Source organism: Jaculus jaculus, chromosome 2 (assembly GCF_020740685.1).
Source record: "Jaculus jaculus isolate mJacJac1 chromosome 2, mJacJac1.mat.Y.cur, whole genome shotgun sequence".
NCBI classification, from domain to species: Eukaryota; Metazoa; Chordata; class Mammalia; order Rodentia; family Dipodidae; genus Jaculus; species Jaculus jaculus.
Genome location: NC_059103.1, coordinates 60,498,439 through 60,515,738, shown reverse-complemented (window position 1 = coordinate 60,515,738; position 17,300 = coordinate 60,498,439).

The following is a 17,300-nucleotide window of genomic DNA, read 5'->3' as shown; positions in this document are numbered from 1 at the left end:
GGCTCTCAAGACTCTCAGAATATCTACAAAAGTGACCTTAGGTGTTGGGTTTGCCTTCTATGAGAGTATTCAAGTAGGCTGAGTGGAACAAAATACAGCCAGATTCTAAAATTTAACTAAACAATGTACTCTTTCGAGGAAAAACAGCTCAGAGTAGTTATTCAAGAGTAGATATTATGATAACCAGATCCTCTAACTGTCCCTTAGTGTGTGTGGTGCCCCACACCCTTAATCCTGACAATAAGGAGGTTAAGTTTTCTGATCTATTGAGGGTTTCAAGTCAGCTTGTGACCAGGTGAGACACTTCCCTGGTGTAATCCCAGTTACCTCTGCTCCTTCTTGGGTCTCGCTGCTGGTTCAAGTTGGCGAGGCTGGGTCCCTGGACCGATGCTCTGTTCACTAGAGCTGGGCACTGGTGGTGGGGGAGGGGAGACTGCCCATGCTGCTCTAGTTCTCTTGCTGTTCCACATGTTCTTCCACCTTGTGATCTGCTCCTCCATTGTTCACTGCCTTCTCCCTTCACTTTTCTTGAGTTTGGGGAGAGCTCCTGTTTGAATGGAAGCTCCACTCATCTGTCTTTTTCTGTGGCTCAAGCTGAGCCTGGTGGCTTTCTGGTTCTCCGTTGCTGCTGTAGCCGTCAGCAGCCCTGCCAGAGTTGCTTCTGCTTGCCTGTGTGGGCTCTGGATGCTCTGGATCTCTACTACTTCTCTGCTGCCATTTCAATTTCCTGTACACCTCAATTTTCAGTAAAAGTGTGTATTTTGCTGAGATTTTTTTTTTAGCTTTTTCTCCTCTAGGCTGCTTTGGCATGGTACCTATGCCACCATCTTAACTGGAAGTCCTTGATTTGATTTCTGAGATGAGTTGTTATAGGATTATGCATAATGAGTAAGACATAAATACACTAATTTTTTAAATTTGGAGAGGGAATCGCTTTATTTATTTATTTTTTTCTAACGTCAACATGTGTACTTTTCTTTCCCCCTTGTCACAAAAAATGTGAAATGCATTAGTAGACTCTGATAGTGCCCAATAGTAACCCCTGGTAACTACTTTGGGAATGAGAATCTTTAACTTAAAAAACAAAGCAAGAAAAAAAATCTAGAGTTAAGGGAAAAGACATGTCAAATCACCTCATTCAAATTACAAGGAGTGACTTTTGAAATGAATCATCTCTATTTCTTCTTATTTCCTAAAACCACATGCCTCAATACCCTGGGACTCAGTAACATTTAAAGGTGTGCTTTCAGACAGAGCCCATGTGAATGGCATCCTAAGCGTGAAAAATCATGTAGCATGGTGAATATGCCACACAGCTGCAAGGAAGAGGGCACCTTCCTGAAGTAGACTGAGGTTATTGGCAGTGGTCATGGGGGAAGAATTAGCAGATGACATGGTCAAGCTAAATGCCTACTTTCCTTGGGTATCTGTTGTTCATAGGGCCTGGGGAGGGGGCTGGATTTTGGTGTCACCTCTGAGAGTCTGGCATCCAGAATTCACCACCTTCAAATGTATTAATTTAATGTTTTGCTGATCACATGTTCATGCTCCATCCTGCTAGAAATGAGAATCATGTTCTATGAACTTGGCCGTTGGCTTTTCCAGCTAGCCTTCAATTGCTGGTTTTATGTTCTCATCTTTTGTTAAGTTTTCCCTAAGTAATAATTCTCCTCAGTAACATACAATCTCTTCGATTGATATTATGGAAATCTCTGCTCTATGTTTCTCAGATATCTGAATGTTCAAACTGCCAGTTCACTTCTTTCCATGAATGTGACAGTATGGTTCACGTTCAGTGAAAATTATAATAATTGTACTTAATTTTGTGCTGGAAGATACTCCACCTACAACCTGTGGTTTATTATTTATTGCTAATTTATAGGAGTTAATTCAGACATTTTTCTGTATGTTTGTGTGTGGAGTTGCATATGTATGATGTGATTTGGCATGTCATATATGTCCATGCAGGGAGACTTACCTCTTTTTTTTTTTTTTTTTTAGTTTAAACTTGCTGCCCAGCGTGCTCTAGCAATTCTCTAGTCTCTTTTCCACTGGCCTAGGATTACAGGTGTGTGAGGTAGCCATGCTCAGCTGTTTATTTGGGGCCTGGGGAATCAAACCCAGGACAAATTAGGTCTTCTGAGGCCACCATGTTTGCATGACAAAATCTCTTACCTACTGAGCCATTTACCCAGTCCCAGAGTCTTACTGTATAGCCTGTTAAATCTTAAACACATCAGCTCCTCCCATCAGCCTCCATGAGTACTAGGATTTTAATTACACAGCACCATGTCCAGTGCAATTCAACTCAGAGTACCGCATTAAGGTGTACTTGCTTGGTTCACAGTTGGGACGCACTGCTGCAGGCTAATGAATTAGCATCCCATAGCTGCTCTAACAACATGCCCAAACTGTGTGGCTTAAATAGCATGGTTGTTTTCTCCAGCATTTTTGGAGGAGGGAAATCAAAAATAGAGCTATCATCTGGAACATGTTCCACTAAGACTATGGGAGATTTCCTTCCTTGCCTTCTTAGTCTTTGGTGGTAGCTCCTGCCCTGTGGCCTCTGAGACTGCTTTTGGTCCAGCCCCTGTACACACTGCATGGCTGTCTTCAAAACACTTAAGGAAATTAGCTATTTTGCTTCAGTCAGGCCTTACTTCTACAAAGACCTTATTTTCAACAATGCCACATTTCCAGATATAAGGGGGTAAGATTTCAACACTGTTGGAGGCAAGGGGCACATCTCAGCACCAGAAAGTGGATACTCTGGAGGACAGACTCTAAGAAGAGAAGTTTGTTTAGGATTTCTTTCAAGGTTAGCATATACTGGTGACACGGATGAATTCAAGGTTACAGAATGAGACCTTAGCTATGGTGATTGTCACAACAAAGGCCTCAGCCTGAAAGTAAGCACTGCATCTGGACAGCCCCTCCAAATTGCCCACATCCAGCCACTAAGCAATCACTGAACTCAGGTGACCCTGAGAGAGTGACTAACCTTCAGGGGCCCATAGTTCTCTACTGGAGCTCTTTAGCTGCAAAATGCATGGAATTTTGAGAAGAGTCCCTCAGTCCTAAGCCATGGGGTAGCAGCAGATGACTATGATCATGGTCACCTCTGTCTCCCTTCTGAGTAGTTCAGTGCTCTCTGATATCACAAGCACATTAGGAGCATGCTGGAAATGATGATCACCAAGAACTAATCTACCCTACATGCCTGTCCCCTCCTCAACCTTCCATAAGGACCCTTCCACCCTTTCTCTCACCCAAGACAACTTTTACCACAGAGATACGGTGGCACCTCTGATTTTTCTGAATTCCTTTTAGGTCCTGAGGTTTTCCACAGCTGGCTTATTCCCATCCACTTGCGTATGTTATTGCTGGAGTCTTATAAACCATACTCCCTGCCCCTATCACAGAGGCAGGTTACATCCTGTTTCCCACACTCCTTTCCCACAGGTGCTTTTGCTGCTGCTTCACTCTGATCCTCTTGTTTTGCCATTGTTCTCAACACAACATTTGTTGTTGCTGCTGTTGTCTTTGTTTTTTTTTTTTGAATTTTTTTTTGTTGTTGTTCATTTTTATTTATTGAGAGTGACAGAGAGAGAGAGGGAGAAAGGTAGATAGGTAGAGAGAGAGAGAGAGCGAATGGGCACGCCAGGGCTTCCAGCCTCTGCAAATGAACTCCAGACGCGTGCGCCCCCTTGTGCATCTGGATAACGTGGGTCCTGGGGAATCGAGCCATGAACCGGGGTCTTTAGGCTTCACAGGCAAGCGCTTAACCGCTAAGCCATCTCTCCAGCCCTCTTTGTTTTTTTTTAGGTAGGGTTTCACTCTAGCCCAGGCTGACCTGGAATTCACCATGTAGTGTCAGGGTGACCTCAAACTCTCAGCAATCCTCCTACCTCTGCCTCCAAAGGGCTGGAATTAATAGTGTAAATCATGAAGCCCAGATTCAGGACAACATTTTAATCAATTTCTCCTACATTCTTATCATCAAAGCCACTGAGGAAACACTGAGGCTGAGGTTCAGGTGTCCTGGAGCCTGAAAGCAGGCCATTAGACCATTTCATTACATCTTCCTCACCTGTTCTCTCAGGAGGTTTCACACACTGCTCTTGAATTTGGTGACCTCACATGATACCAACTTGCTTCCTGATTGTTTGCTCTCATTTCTTTCTTCTCCAATTTCCCCTGGTGACTAATGGGAGTGCTTGTCTTCCTCAGAACTGGTTCCTGGCCCTTGTTCCTTTTATGTTTTCGTAAGTGGCTTCAAATGCCCCCTAGCTGCTGAATGTTCAAGTATATACACTTCATACCAAGACAGAATCCAATGCTGTAATCCACACTGAGCTGTGCAGGATACATTTTACAAGGGCACTTCACTGACTTATAAATTAATGTCTAAACTTGATTATAAACTCTACTCTACTTAGCAACTGTGGCATTACCCATTTACGAATACTGTTCACGCTACATATTGCTGTAAACTTGCCTAAAATCTCAGCAATTTCTCACCATCCCTTATTCTTTGGCTCAACCCATCCTTCAGATAATGCTTCTAATAATTTCTTGCATCATAAATATCTCTTTCATTTATTCATTGCCAATCCAATTGAACACAACACCCATATGCAAGAATGTCCCCAAAATGTTCCTTCAGATTTCATCCAGGTCCTCTCCAGTCCACCATTCATGGGTAGCTAGTCATCTTTTAAATTGTAATTGGGGAGTTAGGGAGATAGCTCAGGTGGTAAAGTGCTTGCTAAGAAAGAACGAACTGAGTTTGGATACCAAGAACTCGCATAGGTAGTTAAGTATGGTATATTATGCCTGTGATGCCAACACTGGGGAGACAGAGACATGATGATTCCAAGGAATGGCTCCCTCAATAGTCTAGTTCAATCAGTAACTTCCAGATTCAGTGAGAGACACATCTTGAAAAATAAGGTGGAAAGTGATTGAGGAAGACATTTAGAATAGATCTTTGAGGGAGGCACATGATTTGAACATGCACACATACACACCACACACACACAGGCATGCAATATACGGGCCTTCAAATGTCATTCGAAGTCCATCCTTCATTAGGTAATCATATTCATCTAAATATTGAAACTGGATCATAATATCCACTCCTCTCCTTCACATACCCATTGTATTCCAGTGCATTTCTGGGAAGGAGTGCCTTAGACACACAAGTAAGGGACTTGACCCAAGAAATCTTTGCTTGCATGTCTCTAGCCCCCATTTCCCTGTGACCACTGAAGGTGATGCATTTTGTTTCCTTATACATTAGCTCTCCTGGTTTGGGGCACTGTGTCACAGTACCTGGAATGTCCCTCCTCTCTGCTGCTCTCTTGATGGGCTTCTTTTATCTTTCAGGTTTTATCTTAGCAGTCACTAACACAGTGAGATCTTTCTCACAACTCACTCCCACATTCCTCTTTTTCTTTTCCTGAAAGACTGCTCCCATCTTCATAGTCCAAACCACATCTACTAAGATTACTCTTGGAGGTGCTTCTTGTTAAGTGCTCTCTGAAAAGATCTGGGGGTATGTATGCTCTACTCTCTGTTATATAGTGAACAAGGACCTGGTATGGAGTAATTATTTAATGAATATTTGTTCAATGAATAAACAAACTGCTTTATCCATCTCTTTTTCAGGGGTTATTTGGGTATGTCATATTTCATCTCTGACCCTTTATCGGTTCCTTGACATGCAAGATGAGGGCTTAGCCAGCCCCAAGGAGAGGAACAAACATTCTCCACTGCCCATAGTCTCTCTGATACTTGTTTGGTCCCAGGAACAAGTCCCAACAGACAGGTGAAAAAATCATAATAGATCATTGTGATGGCTAATTCTGGTTGTCAATTTCACAGGGTTTGGAATCACTAGGGAAACAAATCCCTGGGCATGTTTGTGAGGGAATTTCTAGAATAAGTTAATTGAGATGGGAATACCACCCTAACTATGCATTAAGGCTCTGGATTCCATAAGAAAAAGAAAGCTAGCTGAGCAGCAGCATTTACCTTCCTCTGCTTCCTTACTCTGGATGCACTATGGCTAACTATTTCATGCTCCTGGTACCATGACATCCCTGCCAGAATAGACTACATCCAGTCACGCTGTAAGGTAAAATAAACCCTTACCCCTTAAGTTGCTATCATCATGTATTTTCCCACAGCAATGAGACAAGCAACTAGTCTAACCACAAAGATCAAAGAGTTACTGTTAGAGCAGCTCAGATAAACGTTGGGTGCTTAGGAATGGGAGGCCTCTGCCAAGGCTTTTGAAGGATCCTCCAGCCCTGGCTATGTGAAAGCTCAGTACAGGAGATATTTGTCTCTGGGATGGACTGAGTCCCTGGGAGTGGCCCTACTGTTCCTGAGTAATATCAGTGACTCATGAAGCAGCATGAGGTCTGGATGGGGATTTGGCTTGGTGGAGGTCAAGCATCAGTAGCTATGTATGTCCTTTCAATTAGAGTGAATTTGACATTTTCACATTGTTACTGCACTTAGCTTTAGTGTTGCAGGTACAGTGAGTTCCACCAACATTTCATGGACTAGAGAGATAACTGAGAGTCACAAACCCCACTGCAGAGGTTCATCTATGCTACAGGTTTCTCTTCTCATCTTTGCATGGAGGGATTAATGCAAGAAGGAGGCTGTTGTATGTGGAAGCTTTTGACCCTTTGTAGAACTTTTCTTATTTAATAACAAGAAATGGATTGAGATTAAGGACATTTCCTTTGTCCTTCATCCTCCCTTTAATGTATTGTAAGACTGTGAATTATATCTCTAAAGTATTCTGAATGAAAATAATGGAATGCATTGTGACCTGCCCTCTGAAGTGGCTGCATTTTCTTTGCTCTACAATACCAGTGAAAAGTGACTGAGGATGGAGAGAGTCACATGCTCTCAAAGGCAGGCTGCTGTGAGCACTTGGCCTCTGTAAATTAAGTGCACGCATGCCAAGTGGGTCTCCTGCTAAAATAATTGTGCAATAACCTGTCTTTGCTATAAATCTCAAAGAAAAGTTACATAAATATCATTTGTGAAATCCTAAACTGGGAGAGCCATATAGAAAGACAGAAAAAGAAAGCAAGAAATGAGAAAATATTGCAGGAGTATATTTTTGACAAGAAAAAACGTGTACTCAATCCCAATTGTCTCCAAAATTATGCAACCAAGGAAAGGAGCTGTCAAATCCCTTTCTAATTAAATTCATACATTTGTTACTCTTCTAAAATGGCCACATACTCCATCTGCTAGTGCAAAATGCTTGTCTTCTTTAGCCAATATTCTCATGCTAAGCTATTCATACTGAGTCGAGGGGCACAAGGGCCCTGATTTCTTAAAGTAATTCCTTAAAGAGAAAGAATGTTATGAGTGCATTTTTGTTATTTATCTTCACTTCCATGATAAAAATATCAAATATTGCATGAAAGGTAAATCATCAGAAGGTTCAAGTTGCAGGCACAATGCTGACAGGTTGATGAACATTTTTAGTGGTATGATAATTTGGTTGAAACGCAGCGATTCTTTTTAACAGCTCATATTAAATCAGAGGAGTCGTTAACTACAGCCACTCAAAGAAAGCCTCAGACATCCTGTGTGCATTCGTCAAAGCACGTGGGTTTAATCCGTGTGTTAGGTTCCTTTGTTCCAAGTTGTTGCCTGAAGCTGGCTATGAGTCGCTTCTGCTGTCTGAGGAGTATGTATAAAATGTGATTTCATCCACCCCAGCTGACTATGGAAACCTTGTGCAGTCCTCATCCCTGCCCCAGCTCTAGAAAAGCACCCCCTTTGTGCAAGAGTAAGCAAATTTCCCTCACTCTTGAACCCATTTCTTCCCTTCACCATTCTACAAATGCTGACTCACTGCTACACTTTCAGGTCATTCGTTCAGCAAGAACCAGTATTTGCTCTGTTGATTCCAAGGAATCTGAAACTGTGATCTTAAGCATTCATGCTTAAATTAGTAATGGATGTTTTGTGGTGGTTTACTATTTATGGATGTAAGTGAAACTCTGAGCAAGTGTTATATTTTTAAAAATATTTTATTTATTTATTTATTTATTTATGAGAGATAGAGAGAGAAAGAGAAAGAATGAGTCCACCGGGACCTCTAGTCACTGCAAACAAACTCCAGATTCATGCACCACCTTATGCATCTGGCTATACATGGATCCTGGGGAACTGAACCTGGATCCTTTGACTTTATAGGAAAGTGCCTTAACCATTATGGCATTCCTCTAGCCTGATATTTTTAATATATGTGGCTGTATAGCATCTTGTAAACTAAAATGCATTCACTATCAATACTATGTTTGTCTATAATGAAATCTGAAGTAAGCACTCAATAATTTTATTGGAAACTTGTTTTTTTAAACTTTTTATTAACAAACTCCACGCATTTAGACAATATATCATGATCAAATCCCCTCATACCACCCTTCCTATCCTTGAACATTACCTCATTATGGAATCCCTTCTTCTTTCCAACTAGTCTCTCTTTGAGTATGAATTCATCATTATTCCCTTCTATTATGCAGGTCTTGTGTAAGTAGCAACAGCCACTGTGAGGTCATGAATACCATGGCCACTTTGTGTCTGGAAAGCATTGCAAAATCAGTCCTCCCTTTAGCACTTACATTCTTTCCACCACCTCTTCAACATTGGCCCCATGGAGGGGGTGATAGAGAAGTCTCAATCATTTCTACACACTTGATTGTTATTTCTTCTCAGCAGTTTTGTGAGTTTTGAACCTCCCTAGTGATCATTGCCATATGAAAAGAGAAGCTTCTATAGTCAAAAGTCAGAATAGCATTAATATATGAGCACAAACTTAAGTATTTAGAGAGCAGTTTGGTGTGTATAATATATCCATTTAGCCAAACAACAGTAGTGTTTTCCTCCCTAGGGCTTTTGGCTTCCCCAGCTATCAGCTTTTGTTTAGGTTTTCAGTAAGAGGCAAGTATTCTCTCCTGTGAAAGGGGCATCAAATCCAATCATAGAGGAGTTGGTTATCCTTATAATATATATGCCCCCATTGCACAAGTAGGTATATTTGGCCTGGATATCCAGCCATAAAGCTTACAGGGTCCACTGCTGTTAAAGATTGTTGATGACTTTTCTCCCTCAGGGGCTGCATAGCTCTGTCCAGCATCATGAGAGGTAGTAAGCAGGAAGGAGGCATCCATCTCACCCCAGTTTTATTTGTCAGTGACCTGCAGCTTAGCCATGTGATGTCTTTAGCAAAAAAGTCTTACAATCAAGGTCTGGTGGGCAACACAGAGTCTTTGCAGTAGTCTGTAATGTTTGGGGGGCATCCGGGACCTCCCTGACCAATAACTTGCTACTCCTGGCAGTGAAATTTTCTTGTAACAGTCTATGGCTTCTGGGCACAAAATTATCTGTTCCCACAAGGTCTAACTTTTCTATTGTCAATTATATAACATTTATCTAATAAGAAGTTGGTTTCTGTGTGGCTTATTCATGCCATCTTTAATTTTCATTAACCCTCTTCCCACCCCTTCCTTTCCTCCATCCCCTCTTCTGACCCTGCTTAGACCATTTCATCCCAGTACTCTGTCCCTCTACTTACATAATGTTAAATGTAGAAACAAAATCATATTTTACCCCAAGAGGAACTACAGCCAAAATCTCCAAGACCACCTGCCATACAGAAATTCACATGATTTTAAATGTGGCTTAGGTGAGTTTTCTAGAAAGAAAGAACTTCCTGTAAAAATCCTTTGCTAGTGAAAGTAGCATTTAGTTTTAGATTACAAGATTATCTTACCAGTGCTAATGACTAAGAAAATATTGAGTTCCAAATTTTTCTTAATAATTTGTAAATAATTATATATAAGAAATTCTCTATAGAGGTTTTGGCCTTTCATTTGTAGAAAACAGAGATATAAACTAATAATTTTTTGTCTATTATGGTGTAGGTAATTTGATAGGAGCTTTACAATGATTGATTTAATCTTTTCTGTGACCCTGCCTCATCTGAAAGAGCTGAGAAAGTTTTGTTCTGAACTTTGAGTGATGAGGTAGGCTGCCTGACTCTAATCCCGTCTCCTCTATATCACTAATCATCCCAGAAGCACACATTCCACTCACTTAAGGAGTAATACTTTCTTTTAATGGTTCAACATGTGTTATACATTTTCAGTTTTTACCTATTGTTACTGAAACTGCTATGATCATGCATGCCATATAATAGCACCTATTGTTTTTCTTTAAACACTTCAGAATATTCTGCTATCCAGTTGAGGTACACTTTTATATAGCCCAAGTCATTGAATGTTTCATTCTAGATAATGAGCTTTATTTTTTTGGTGATGTGATTGCAAAGTACATTTACCTCACTATACTTACCTCATGTGGCAGGGATCTTTGGAATAGCCACCCAGTAATCTAGGCAAAACAATGGTCAAGCTTTCAGTTAGTGAAACCCTAGGTATGCTAAGTGGCATCTCCTTGACAATTATGCAATCACTTAAGCTGTAAGACACACACACCCATACACACACACACACACACACACACATACTTTCCATGCATACCATATTAGTGAGAATGGGCTATTAGCTCTATCTAGCTACAGGAGATCTGTAGATCTGCTTGAAGAGCCAGATCTACTAGAGTCCTACACTCTGGATCATACTTTTCTTCCCATCACCTGCCCATTGAACAGCTCTTTCACCTCTATGGCAGACTCAGGGAACTGGAACCTATGGTCTAGAAGGCACTATAGGATGATCTTCTTGTTGGTTGTCTCTGCTGCTTTCCAATATACTCCTTCGTGACATGACACCCATGTTGGAGTGGGCTTTACAGTAATGCAAGTGCCTTTAGATAGAGTCTCCTGTAGGGAAACACTCATCATTAGTCCTATAAATGACTCCAATAAACTCATTGGTTTGGTAAGATAAACTTGAATGGTTCTGTATCTTTGGTCTCATTGGTTCTCTATCTGGGGTAAAGATACATTTGTCTGTGTTTTCAGGAAGGTTTACCTGAGTAAAGAAGAATCACCCTGGATGTGAGAGGCAGCATCAGTGGGGTGGAGTTCTTGACTTAATAAAAAGGAGAAATAGGGCTGGAGAGATGGCTTAGCAGTTAAGCGCTTGCCTGTGAAGCCTAAGGACCCCGGTTCGAGGCTCGGTTCCCCAGGACCCACATTAGCCAGATGCACAAGGGGGCACACGCATCTGGAGTTCATTTGCAGTGGCTGGAAGCCCTGGCGCGCCTGTTCTCAATCTCTCTCTCTCTCTGTCTCTTTCTCTCTCTCTCTGTCACTCTCAAATAAATAAAAAAATGAACAAAAAAATAAATAAAAAAAAATAGAAAGGAGAAATCAAGTCAAGCATCAACATTCATCACTGTCTGTTTCCTGACTGCAAGTGCAATGTGATCCTCTGTATCATGGCCCTGTTGTCATTCCTTCCCAGCTGTAATAGACTGTATCCCCCAAAGTATAAGCCAAAATCTTCCCATTTTAAAGTTGCCTTTTTGATTTATTTTATCACAACAAAGAGAAAAGTAACCAATACAGAAAAAAGAATGAATCTTATAAATTCCTACCTCATCTTATTATTTTTCTTCTAATGAAAACAAACTTGTAAAATTATAGAATTTATTAATTACCTTCTTGCTGCCATGACCATTTAAATACATGGCCTGAAGAAAGGGTTTGTTCCCATTGCAGTTCAAGATTACAGTTCACCATGAAGCGAAGGCACAGTGGCAGGTGCAGGAAACAGACTTGGACATATTGCATTTACAATTAAGAAACAGAAAATGATAGATGCTGCTGCTCAGCCAGCTCTCTCCTTTTATCTAGTCCAGAACTCTAGCCTATGGAATGACTCCAGACACAGTTAAGGTGGATCTTCCCATCTCAATTAACCTAATCTAGATCATCCCTCACACGCATGCCCAGTGGTTCATTTCCTAGGTGATACCTTACTTCTATCACGTTGACAGTCAAAAAAAAAAAAAAAAAAGTCACCACAAGAGTTTTATTTACTAAGAAGTAACCTGTTAATTGGAGCACAATATAGTGTTCAAATTCCTTGGACACAGTTAAAAGAATTAGTAAATAAATATAAATAATGACTATTTAGAAAATTTTTAAGAACTGTAGCTATTTGTAGGCAAAACAAAACAGGACTTTAACCTGTATATATCACTTTCTGTGAAGATAGGCAACTGAATCTCAATCCTTTCAAGTCAAAGCAAAAACAAAGTAATTGTTTGATGAAAACCATGGGGAAGACAGAATCTACTGATTCATGCAAATGTGGCTTGGAGAATGATACTGCACAGAATCTCATCTGTCACCACAACAACTGTGGACAGACTGTGATGAATGCCTAGGACCATGATCTTCTCACAGCATGAATGTTGAGATGTGTTTTCAATCCAGCTGATGGTTCTCACACTCTCTTCAGAGCCATTTGACTTTACTGTAAGGCGAAAATCATATTGTTTTGATGACTCTAGTTATAAGGAGGAGGTGGAGTTACTATAGTCCTGGGGCTGGCAGAAGGTATTTCTGGCAATGTTTATACCTTGCTGAGCTGAAACACATTCTGACACACATATTTGGATTGAAAGTCATACAGAACTTTGGAATCTATTGGGTAATATTTAAAAGTATTAGATGAGCCTTACTAGGCCTGCTAATAAAAATAATCAACACTGTGAGAGGAAAGACAATTTGATAGAAGAGGGTCTTTGTGAAATGATGGTGGTGGAAGGCAGACAAAAGAGGACCATGAGATCAAATGTCAGTATTTATTTACTTAGTTAGTTAGTTTGGTTTTTCGAGGTAGGGTCTCTCACTGTGGCCCAGGCTGACCTGGAATTCACTATGTTGTTTCAGGCTGGCCTCAAACTCATGGCAGTTCTCCTACCTCTGCCTCCTGACTGCTGGGATTGAAGGCGTGTGCCACTACACCTGGCTAAATGTCAGTATGTTTATCTATTAAAGTGCTCAATAAAAAAGTTAAAAAATAATCACATACATGACCACAAAGTATGTCTCAATAAATTCCAATACATATATTCCAAGCACAAAAAAAATCAGAAAATGTCAACCTGAAAATAAACAAAATTTTACATAATTAAAAATAAACCTCCATCTGATTTGTACATTAAAGAAAGAAAAAAGAAATTTTAGCAAAGACTAAGGATGTAGCTCATTGGCACAGAACTTGCCCAATATGTACAAGGAATTGGAAAGGAAAGAAGAGAATGAGGGAGTGAAGGGAAGTGTGGAGGATTGTGGTTATCATTGTGGCTGTTTATGAATATGCTGGTCCTCTCCATAAGGTTCCATGTTTAGATTGCTCTTTACAGGGAAAGATGTAAACATTCAGTGTACCTCAAGTCCTTTACCTATAAAATATTTTAAGAAAAAAAATATGTACAAATTTAAATAATGTTGAAAAGCATATCTGAGACATGGTCCTAACTCCAATATGATCTATTGTAGAAAACTATAGCTGACTACTGTCTTTCATTAAAACTACACATGAAGGGCTGGAGAGATGGCTAAGTGGCTAAGCGCTTGCCTGTGAAGCCCAAGGAAACCAGTTTGAGGCTTGATTCCCCAGGACCCACGTTAGCCAAATGCACAAAGGGAAGCATGCATCTGGAGTTTGTTTGCAGTGGCTGGAGGCCCTGGTGTGCCCATTCTCTCTCTCTCTCTCTTTCTCTATCTGTCTGTTGCTCTCAAATAAATAAATGAAAATAAACAAAAAAAATTAAAAATAAAACTACACATATCTGAAAGATTTTGCTGGTGTGTGTGTGTGTGTGTGTGTGTGTGTGTTTTACTGCTACAAATCCTCCTGAAAGTTTTGATGATTCTATGAAAACACCTTAATTCGCATACTAGAACATAACCAGACACATCATTCATCAAGTCAGCACACTTAAGACACTAAAATACCTTTGACATATGTGGGTGAATTTTTGTAAATAGAAATGCTTGTATATTGACTCTAAAATAAAAATAAAGTTATTATGCACACATTAAAAAAATCACATTCAGTGCAAAGCATTCTTCTGTGGGAGAATTAATGTGTGTGAGTGCAACAGTGACCTTTCTATTGCTGGGACAAAATCCTTGACTAGAAGTAGCTTGTTTCTGGCTTATAGTTTCCATGGAAATTTCATCATGGTGGGGAGAGTATAATAGGAGTAGACACTTGGGTGTCATATTTTTATAGCAGCAGGAAGGAAATAGAGATCGGTTAGCAAGTATAGCTGGACTATAACACTCCAAGGCTGGCCACCGGCAACCACCTCCTCCGGTAAGACTTCATCTACAAAATATCTATCGTTTGTAGATTACGTATGAAGCTTAATCACAAACACAGAAGACTACAGACGATACTTCACACTCTATCCACCACAGTGAGCATGCCCATACAAGCATCTCTCTTTAGGGAACAGCTTCTCAAAGCAAAATTTATTCTTTGGTGGTATAGATACTATTAAATTGTCCATAATATGGTAAATAAGCCTCTAACCATATTGATGAAAACGACTGTAATTTAACTCATTAGGTCATAAAAATTAAGATATGAAAGTAGGAAGGGGAGTTGTTTGAAAAAGAAAGAATTCAGCAGAGCCAGATGTGGGGGCACATGCCTTTAATCCCAACACTCCAGAGGCAGAGGTGGGAGGATCGCCATGAGTTTCAGGCCACCCTGAGACTATATAGTTAATTCCAGATCAGCCTGGACCACAGTGAGACCATACCTTGAAACACACACACACACACAAAAAAAGGGTTCAGTGGGAAAAGGAGAGAGGGGTAAGGTTAATATATCAACATATATTATACCTGTATGAAATTGTCAAAAGAAGATTATAGATACATTGAACTTCAAAAATGAACTTGGTGTTGATTTATTTAAGTGCACACAAGTCTTGTTAGCAAAAGTTGAAATTGAGAGTTTTGAAAATTCATCTGGACAAGAGCAAATGCAACATTTTAATTATTTCATTTATTTTACTGAGACAATATGTGCATCTCCCGCTTTGCATCTTTCCAGATCTTTGGCAGCAAACATCCTGAAACATCTAAAGCAGATGGTCCACTAATTTTAAAGTCCCATGTTAACCAAAAATATTGGAATATGGTAAAAGTTGAATTAATAAAATTATATGCAAACATCCAACAAAAACAAGTGCTTGTGCCAAACTCCATACTCTCTTGGAGCTCTCCACTACTACATCCTGCCCCAGCCAGAAGAAATGTATTCTTCAAGGCTTCTGCTGGCCCCAGTATGGAAGCCAGATGGAAGCTTTGATTTAATCTGGCCCTATTAAGCTAGAGCATATTTCTGTCCCTGTTATCATGTGCCCATACTCTAACTTTCCAGTCTACTGCAGACAGGTCCAAAGTTTTAACTCTGTGTAGTTATTGGCCTTAAGAGATGCAATTTGCTCAGAGCTACCATTGAAAATCCATGCCTTGCCTAGGTTACTCTTTGTTTTACAGGCATCCTTGGCCTTTACCCATTAGACACTATTTCACCTTTGTCCCTCCATCTCTAGTTGAGGTGGCAAAAGAGTTGAGCAGCAAATGACTGTAGGAAAAGTTGCTTTTCACTGACTATAGTTGTGGGGCTTGTCTGATGGGGACTGTGGCCCATTCCATACCCATTTGACAGCACATTCACATGATAGTCCTGTTATAAGATCCTTGGCTAATTCCGGGAAATAAAATTTAGTACCATGATTACTTGTCATACACTATTTTATATTTTAGTCACACATTTTTTTAAATTTATTTGAGAGAGACAGACACAGAGAGAAAGACAGATAGGGGGAGAGAGAGAGAATGGGCGAGCCAGGGCTTCCAGCCTCTGCAAACAAATTCCAGACGCGTGCGCCCCCTTGTGCATCTGGCTAACGTGGGACCTGGGGAACCGAGCCTTGAACTGAAGTCCTTAAGCTTCACAGGCAAGCGCTTAACTACTAAGCCATCTCTCCAGCCCTATTTTATATTTTATAATTCAAATCATAATCCCTATAAATATTTAAAAGAAAAATTGATGAGTTATCACATTTTCTCCCACTTATTCCTGCGCTAAGGTTGGGATACACACTAGGTATGGTTATTCTTTCCCTCACCCCAACACTGGAAAGGCTGAAGCATGATTGCTGAGACATGGATGGTGACCTAGCAAGTCTAAACCATCCAGGGCAATAATGTGAAATGTTGTGTATCAGACAACTTACTTATTGATGTGACTTGACAAGAAGCTTCTTAAGGAAGGGAGAGTATATTTTGAGTTATATTTCCATAGGGATACATTCCATCACCTTGAGGAAGTTGAGGATACAGAAGCAGGAGATTGGCTGGCAATATTGCAAACAGAGACAGAACGCAGAAAGCAAACAAGGAGTGAGGCTATAATACCTCAAAGCCCATCCCAGTGACACACTTCCTCCAGCAAGGCTCCAACTCCTAAAGGTTCCACAACCTTCCCAAACAGCACATCAGCTGGGGACCAAGTGTTTACACCCATAAGCCTATTGGGACATTTCAAAAATCACAACTCATCTAAGAAAGAAACAAAGGAGGAAGGGAAGGGAGTGAGGAAGAGAAAGAATGAAGGAAGAAGAAAGAAGATGGTAAAACATGTATATAGTGTTCATGACTAAGGACTTAACCCAAAAGAATGATTTTTAATCTTTTTCTTCCTTCCCTCCTATAAATTTATAAATTATATAATGTGGGCTGGAGAGATGGCTTAGCAGTTAAGGTGCTTGCCTGCAGAGCCAAAGGACCTCGGTTCGATTCCCCAGGACCCACATTACCCAGATGCAAAATGGGATGCAGGCGTCTGGAGTTAATTTACAGGGCTGGAGGCCCTGGCACACCCATTCTCTCTCTTTCTCTCTACATGCCTATTTATGTATCTATCTCTCTCAAATAAATAAAAATAAATGTGAAGTATTATTTATCTTAAAATTGTATAATGCTTAAGTTACTACCAGATTTCCAGAAAGATGAATTTATTATTCTCACACCAAATGACTCCTTGGCTCAGGAATGTGAAAGAGGAAGATATAATCCCTCCACAGATAAAAAGCTACTCTTTCAAAATCAAGGTTACTTCATACCTTTGTTAGAAATAGCATTTAATTTATACCTAGCAGAAAGTTCAGTTTCTATGAGTATAGATTAATTATTATTTAGAGTCTACAGCTTCCATAGAGAGATGGACTCACATTGCTGACACCTTTTCCTTCTG